General features: G+C 42.4%; 1 pseudogene; it reads right to left on the reverse strand.

Moving 5' to 3' along the window:
* Positions 1-211: 211 nt before the first annotated feature.
* On the reverse strand, positions 212-1,157 carry LOC106834877 (putative olfactory receptor 1F12P; annotated as a pseudogene).
* Between the last annotated feature and the right edge of the window lie 6,246 nt (positions 1,158-7,403).

A 7,403-nucleotide genomic window follows, 5' to 3' on the forward strand; every position in this document is an offset into this window, starting at 1 on the left:
GGAGAGTTTATTCCTCTCTCAGTAGTCTGGATAGTCTACAGGGGCCAAGAAATTTCAGACGTGCAAATTACTTGTGGAGCAATGAGAAGATTTCCTGGCTATGGTGACAACCCACGTGAGTGAGGTCTGTGTTCCTCCTGCCCTCTCTGTGGAGCCTGTCCCTGGGGTTCATCCTCTTCCCAGCATAAAGACCCTGAAGGGAACTGTGCTGTCACAACCCACGGGATAAAACCTTCACGCTGAACAGTTTCCATAGAGCTCTCTTCATGTCCTTGTTCCTCAGGCAGTAGATGAAGGGATTCAGCATGGGGGTGACCACCATATACATCACTGAAGCCAGCGAATCGTTATCAGCTGAGTGGGAGGATGAGGGATTCAGGTAGACTCCTGTGATGGTCCCATAGAAAAGGATGACTACAGTGAGGTGGGAACCACAGGTGGAAAAGGCCTTTTGTTTGCCACGGGCAGATGGGACCTTGAGCACAGCAGACACAATGTAGCTGTAGGAGACTAGAATGCCGAGGAAGGGGATGAGGACGATCAAGCCCCCCACCAGCAGAATCATGAGCTGGTTGAGGTGGGTGTCGGAACAGGAGAGCTGAAGCAGGGGAACAAGGTCACAAAAGAAGTAAGGGATGACATTGCTGGCACAGAACTCCAGCCGAGCCATGAGGAGGGTGTGTAGCAGGGAGTGGAAGTTGGCAATGAGCCAGGAGCTCCCCAGCATCAGGGCAGAGGTTTGCAGACTCATCGTGGTGGAGTAGTGCAGGGGGTGGCAGATGGCCGCGTAGCGGTCATAAGCCATTGCTGTCAGGAGGAAGTTGTCCATGTTGGCAAGCAAAATGCAGAAGTAGATCTGGGCTAGGCAGCCGCTGTAGCAAATGGACTGAGTCTGTGTCTGGATATTCACAAGCATCTTGGGGACTGTGGTGGAGATGAAGCAGAAATCCACTAGGGAGAGGTTGCTGAGGAAGAAGTACCTGGGCGTGTGGAGGTGGGAGTCTGAACCAATGGGCCAGAATGATGAACAAGTTCCCTGCTGCCCCAACCAGGTATATGACAAGGAAGAGCCCAAAGATCAGCTCCTGTTCCTCATTCTGGCTGGAGAGCCCTAGGAGGATGAACTCAGAGGCGCTTGTGTGGTTTCCTCTCTCCATGGTGGACTGGTTCTGCTGGAAGATCCAGACCAAGCACAGGCTATAGAGAGGGTGGAGGTGCCTGTGCCTCCCTCCTTCCCTCATACAATCCCTCAAATCACATCCGGCCACATCTCTGTTTTCCTTTGGTACAAACCCAAAGGAAGGCTCTCTACCTACCAAAGGAAAAGCTTAAACCAGGGGGTCCTGTGGCCCCAACAGACCCCAAAGTCAAGGTTTTAGTTATTTCACCACCAAAATTCTGCTGATCCAGAACCCCACAAAACCCCATGTGCCATCCTTCCAAGGAGACTCCTTGTGACATATGGCTGGGTACTCAGTGGTGGCAACAATGAGTGGGTTTCTTAGGGTGTCTTAACCCCCCAAATTTCCATCATACTCTCATTCTTTGAGCAACTGATGTTGTTTCAGTGTTAAGTAAAGACCTATAGAAATGTAGTTTTCTCCTACTCCCAGTAAGATTGCAACCTGAAGGCCCTTTCTATACAGAATTCTGGAACTACAATGGCACACATGTAGAACCAGAGGGTAGTATTTGTAAGTATACTCTTTCCCCACAAACCTCCTTCTCCTTCAATATTTTATCTCCCCTTGGTCCTCCACCCACATAGAGCCAGGGCTCAGGGTGCTCTGGCTGCCACTTGTCACCGACTTCGGGCTACCTTGGTTCTGAGGATGATGCTGTGGGATGGAGTAGGTCAGAGCAAGCCTGGACAGAAGAGTCTGCTGACTGGGACAGCTCAGCCAGCCCTTCTGTCTGGGCTTACCCAGGAAGACACTTGTCTCTGGGGGGTAAGAGTTACCCCTGCAGATAACAAAGAGAAGCTACAGGTGTAACGTTGCCCAAAGTAACATAGCCAGCAGCAGGGCAACATACGGACCGCACTAAGTTGGAGTTCATAACAGTTCAGTGCGAGCTCAGCTGAAGCTTCATTAGATATAATATAAATTATGTTTCACTGCTGCACAAGACATAGTGTCTTGGGATTTGGGTCCTGTGAGAATGTAAATCATAAAGAGGGAGGGGAGAAAGAAGGAACTGAGTTAGTGTACTGATTGGTGACTGGGGAAATCAGTCTGGAAAAGCTCTGGGAGTGGGTTTATTGCCACCTGAGAACTGGGCAGGGATTGAAATGGGGGAAATGGTCCTGTGAGGCTGATTTTGCCCATGCCACAAATTTTCTGAGGTAGAGCCTGCTCAGAGCAAAGGAACTTACCAGTGCAACAGTGCAGGGTAGAGCAGGAATGGAGATTTTGGCTGTGCAGCAGGTCCCAGTTGTGTTCTTGGCCTGTGTTGAGAGCTATGCCTTAGTATGGAAAATAAATGGCTCATTTTGAATTAGTGTTTTATTGATGCAATGTCTTTAAGGATTCAAGTATTTGGCAATCCAAAGGCAGGAATTTTGGGTAAAGGACAAACGAAGATAGAAACACAGGAGCCTAAGAGGAGAGAAGTCTGGTGAAAAGTAAAAATGAAAGGAAATATATTTAATGTGGTTGAGATCTTCATTTGGTCATTCCTGAGTAAAAGGGCGCTGTACTGGGTGATGTGAGAGATAAGAAGACAATAAAGGACATTGTTCTCATTCCCAAGAAGCTTCTAGTTGAATGTAAAACCTTCACTTGGGAAACAGCCCTTAGACTAGAGAGCTAGCTCAATTATTGAGCTCCTGCTGTCAGTGTATACAGGGCTAGGCACGTGCATATATGAGCATGTGTTTAATTTAATCCTCACAAAAACCTATAGAAGGTAGGCATTAATATCCTTATTTTACAGATGAGTAAACTGAGACTGAGAGGGTTTGAATAATTTCCCCCGAAGACATCAGGATTTGATTCCAGGTCAGCTGATTTCAAAGTAGTGCTCTTTCAATTTCACTGGTTTGGTTCTCTGAGAAAGACAGAAGAAGCGCTACTGGGTGAACTTTAACTTGGGGCGTCTGTGTGCATGGATCAGGGAGTCCTGAGTGACCAGGATTGGGACTGGAGAATGTAGAGCAGGTTTGGTGGGGCAGGGACACGGTGGGAGAGGATCTCCTGAACCGGGACAGAGGACTTGTGTGGCAGCACAGATTCTGAGACTGATAAACACGTGTGAGCGGGAGTGGTGATGTGAGTAGTGACAGAAGTTCTGTCCCTTCCTTGACTAATACTCCTTTCAAACCAGGGTGACTCCATCCTCTCTTTTCCTTCCCATCCTCCCCCTTCCCTTGAGATGTGGGAGAAGAGAATTTTCTTGTTACTACTTCCACTCGTTAGGAAAATACTCTTCCCAAGCACTCCTATTTTAAGAACACTAAAGCTAAGAAAACCTAACTTAAAACGGAAAAGATTCTTTCCCCTAGCTCCTGGATCATTACTATAGTTTTAAAAATCCACCCCTGACGCACATTCCTCTCCAGGTGTCAGCTCATTTCTCTACCCCTCCTTTCCACAAAAGACCTCAAACTGTGGTCAGTGCTCATTCTCTACTTCCCCTTGTCCCATTCTCTCATGAAGCCCCCTTTTCAGGCTTCCCCACCAATCCCTGAAGCTTCCCTTGTCAAGGCCACCATTGCCACGTCTGAGGTTAGTTCTCAGACTCCATCTTACAAAACCCAACAGGCCAGGGTTGGCACAGTCGGGCACTCCCTCCTTCTTGACACATGTTCTTCACTTGGTTTCGAAACAGTTTTGTTTGGCATCTCTCCTGCCTCACTAGTTACTCGCTCTTGGTGTCCTTTTCCCGTTCCTCCTCATTCTTCTGACCTCCAGCTGTTGGGATGCCCACGAAGCCCCATCTTTTCTCTGTTTACACTCAGTGCTCAAGTGGTCTCATTAATCCCAAATCTGTAAATACCATCCAAATGCTGAAGACCTCCAAATTTCTATCTCCAGCTTGACATTTTTCCCTTGAACCTCAAGCTTATTTATGTCCAACTGCCTGCTCCCCGTATCCATTTGGATGTCTAACAGGCATCTAAGCCCAATTCGTCCCAAACTGGGTAGCTGATTTTCTCCTCCTCAAACCTGCTGCTTCCTCGGTCATCTCCATCTGATTCTTTGGATTACCCAACCCAAAACCTTGGCATCATCCTCTTTTTCTTACTGCTGTCATCCAGTATGTTGACAAATCCTGTCATCTCTGCCTTTGAAATATATCCAGAAGGGCACCCCTTGCTCCCTGGGTCCACTGCACCTTCATGGCTCCAATACTCATTATTTTCATCAAGTTTATTGCAATACTCTTTTAACTGGGCTCCCTGTTTCTATCCTAGTCTCCCTGCAACAGTCTGTTTATACACAGCAACCAGATTGAACATTAAGAAATGTAAGTCAGATCATGTTGCTTCTCAGCTCAAAAATCCTCCAATGGCTTCCCATCTTACTCTGAACAAAGCCCAAAGTCCTTACCAGATCCCACAGGGCTATGCATGACTCAGACCTTTGCCCTCTCCTGATCTCACTTCCTTGTGTTGCTCCTCACTTTCGGTAGGCTGGCTACAATGGCCTCCTCACTGTTCCTGGACACATCAAGCATGTTCCTATCTCAGGACTTTTGCGATTGTTATCCCTCTGCCTGGAATTCTCTTCCCACAGTCCTTTACTTCATTCTGATTTCTGCTCAAGTGTTGTCTCTGTTTAGGGTTTCCCCAACCAGTACTTCTGTCTCTGTCTTCTCAGCATTTTGCTTTGTTTTTATTCTCAGCACCATTTATCTATCATCTATCTACTCAGCAGTGGGAACAACTATCTATCTATCTATCTATCTATCTATCTATCTATCTATCTACCTACCTACCTACCTACCTATCAATCATCTATAGTTCTGTTTTTCTAGAATATGATCTCATGAGTGCAGGGACTTTATTTTTATGTATCACTGTATTCCCAGTTTCTAGAACCATGCCTGGACTATAGGAGATATTCAATCCTTTTTTGCTGTTGTTGAATAAGTGGATAACTGTTCTCAGTGTTCCCCTTTCTGACCTTCTGTCTTTGAGGCTGGGCGAGACCTTGGAGATAGTCCTCCTGCCTCTTATATCAGCCTAGTATCTCCCAAATGTCAGTCATATTTATGTATCGCCTGCCCTATTGTTTCCTTAATGCTGTTCTTTAATTCACTAATTTTGTTAATGAAATTCATTAAAAAATTTGTATATCACAATACATAAGAAAGCAGTGTCACTTACTGGATTTTAGCTAGATACCTACAGAGATTACCTACAGAGACTTCTGAGTGTGAAACCTACTTTTTCTTGGTTAAAAAAGGAGAATGTAGTCGTGCAGAGGAGTTAAGGAAATAGCACCAATCTGAGTATTTCTCTGAGAGGTAGTCAGAAGGGTTGAGAGAGAAGTCAAAAGGGAATCTCATTCTCACCTTGCTGTTTGTCTCCTTTTACTACCTAATGCCAACTTTCAGAGCCCCCTAGGTACCGGCTCTACACTGTCGGGAACACTGCACTAACCCATACGTACCTGGACTCAGACACCTATTCATTTAGGTCTGATTTTTGTCCTGATCCTTGGGCGGCCAGCACACGGATTGACCTTGTTTTCTGACGTCAACAGCAGTTCTGCATCTCTCTCTGGCGACCACCGCGGCTCTGGGGTTTGTGTTGGCTTGAACACTCGACCTGTTTTCTGAAAGCCCAAGTGGTGGAGACAATGCTTGTCTTTGGCTTTGGGGTCTTTATGTTTAATTTTCTCCAATGATTGAGCTGTAATTAACTCTGCTTACATAATTTAGAAGGGGAAACGACAAATTAAAGATGCTGGCCAAATATAGGTAATAAAATTAAAAATAGAAACAAAGCACATAGAAAAAAATAATTAGCTTAAGTGGAAATCTGATAATTGATTCTTTGAAAAATAATTGATAAATGATATCAATTTTGATAAACGAGTGAGAATGAAAATTATTCAATTCAATTATAGGCTAATACATCTTATCAAATAAAAATAGATGGCTACTTACAAATATATGAAATATCCCCAAAGATGCAAAAAAATTAGAGAACATGAATCCAATACTAATTGAGAAAGAAATTTAAGTTATTAGATAGTTTCTAAAAGGGCATCTGACTCCAGTGAAGAAAATCTTCTGACTTTCTAAGAACTCATAATTCATTCAGTAATAAGAAAATTAAAAAACATAGAAATTATTGAATATTAGTAATCTGTAAAATGGATAAAGTAGTAATATCTGCTTAAAGGGGTTGTTGTGAGGATTAAGTGAGAAAATACCCATAATGTGTGTAGAACAGGGCATTGCACATAGTAAGCATGCTGTGAACTTGGCTATTATTATTACTGTTACTATCATTCAATTAATTTTTAGAGGCAAATGTGATTTTAAACCCAAACTAAACAAAGACAGTGAAAGGAATATTTTAGACCAATGTTGTTTATAGACATAGATTCAAGTGCCCCAAATAAAATATCTGCAAACTAAGAAAACAACACATTAAAAGAATTAGCTGTTAAACTCAAGAAAATTCATTAACCTAGTTTATCACAAGCAAAATATCAAAATAATGTAATTAGATCCAGATAAGGCATCCAGATAGATTTATCATAACCTTATAGATTAAAACTGAAAACGTTAGGAGTGTTTTTTCTTAATACGATAAACTGTGTTTTTAAAAATAAGAGTCAACATCATGTTTATTGAAAACATTAAACTTTTTCCCTAAGAAGGAGAACAAAATATGGGTGTTCTCTGTTATCATTCCTTATTCAATATTTTGGATGTGCTGGTGATGACTATCTGAAAAGAAAAAAGGAATGAAAATATAACTTTTTGCAGAATGTCTATCTTATAACTAAGCTATTGAAAGAAATGAAGTTATTGCTAAAAATAAAGTTAGCTGAGCAGACTTGCAGGCTATAATATCACACAAAAATTAGTAAATTGACTACTGATATATCAACAAGTAACCACCAAAAAAAAAAAAAAAGCAATGAAAAGGTGATTTCATTTCCACTAATGATGAAATTGGAGATTTGGATTTTAATTCAACTCAGAAAACAAAATATTAGTTCAAAGAAAATTATAATGGATAAAGTAAATGAATGTATAAGATAGATTCTAATTGAAAGGTTTAAATATATTTAGACTATCATACTTTCCAAGTAAGTCTATAGATGTCATTATTAATAATAAATTAATAAATATATACTCTATAGCAGGTGCTGTCTTAAGTACTTAAGCGTTAGCGTGTTAATTCTACCCCAAACTCTATAGAGAGGTCCTATTATCTAACT

This window comes from Equus asinus, chromosome 14, assembly GCF_041296235.1.
Source record: "Equus asinus isolate D_3611 breed Donkey chromosome 14, EquAss-T2T_v2, whole genome shotgun sequence".
NCBI classification, from domain to species: domain Eukaryota; kingdom Metazoa; phylum Chordata; class Mammalia; order Perissodactyla; family Equidae; genus Equus; species Equus asinus.